Source organism: Frankliniella occidentalis, unplaced genomic scaffold (genome assembly GCF_000697945.3).
Source record: "Frankliniella occidentalis isolate FOCC.00 unplaced genomic scaffold, Focc_3.1 Scaffold40, whole genome shotgun sequence".
NCBI lineage: Eukaryota > Metazoa > Arthropoda > Insecta > Thysanoptera > Thripidae > Frankliniella > Frankliniella occidentalis.
The window spans coordinates 1,067,109-1,068,413 of record NW_026267170.1 but is presented as its reverse complement, the minus strand read 5'-3'; positions in this window follow the sequence as shown (position 1 = coordinate 1,068,413).

Sequence of the window (1,305 nt, the reverse complement as noted above, 5' to 3'; positions counted from 1 at the left end):
ATTCGGTAAAGCACTTCCCATTGCGCTTTACCCGCCTCATATTTTTAGGTTAGAAGGTACTTTTGAGGAAATATGCGTATTTGCAAGAATTTTGACGCCTTTCTGGTTAAAAAACAATTCTGAAGACGGGCCAACTTCATGTCTACTTGCAAGGCTCACAAGCCATCACAAATACGAAATTATTTTAACGCGAAAATTCGCCAACTTGTGCTCTGCGGATGCACCTTAGAAAAGCATAAATTTTCCTCGTAAATAACAGGCAACTTCACGGGAAACTGTTTGATGTGGCGTAAACAAACAGAATGAAACTTTTTCGATAACGCTCAGCCAGTTATGTGATATGGACCATTTTGCGAGGATGACGATCATTGTTAATTAACGATTTACTTACAATCGTGAGAGCAGCTCTGGATGCAAACAACCAGCGCTCCGCTGCTGTGTCTTCCAGTCGTCAGATTACGTACGAAATAAGCCATGAAATCGGCTGGAACTTGTGAAGTAACATTGTCACTAACCCGCAGCTGCGCAGAAACTAGGACCGTATCAAGTAATACGTCTTGCAGCACAAGAAATACGGCAACTCCGGAAAATCTGAGTACACTGCGAAACACATAATGTGGAACGACACATATCAGATTTCGTACCGCTCAGCAGCGCGCCTGAGCGTCATGTGACGAAAAATACTGAGGACAATGGTTTGTGAGGCCCGTTTGCTAAAATAGCAAAGGTCGGGTCTTCACCTTTTGCTGTTGTAGTAAAAATATTTTTGTTTTCGCTGATTTAGCAAATTATTTTGCTGTTTCAGCAAACAGTTTGCTAAAACAGCACATTGTTTTGCTCTCTCTGCTAAATGTTTTGCTGTGACCATAACAGAGGAAAAAGCTTGTCGCTATGGTCACAGCAAAACATTTAGGAGGGATACCAAAATAATTTGCTGTTAAAGCAAAGTGTTAGCTGAAACAGCGAAAACAACAAGCTAGGCCCGCTCTGCCACCAAACCAAGTTGGCAGCTCCGTTTCGCTCCACCGGCAACTCAGTTCGGCAGGAAGCGGGCCTAGCTTCACCTGCCGGCGGCGTTTGGGACGGGCCTTCGCCTTCGGGCCGTCCCTTCTGATTTTTCATGGTGTACTATAGCTTCTATCGGAAAACGGTGCTTCGGCCCGTTTGAGTGGCGGCTGGCTTTGAACCATCTTCTTGCCAGGTATTTTTGCTGTCTGCTTCGTCATCAAAACTCAACAAACGAAGTATTCTTTTCATACGCTGAACATCTTTGGCTATGTGTGCCGCAGTTTGTAGAATACATGC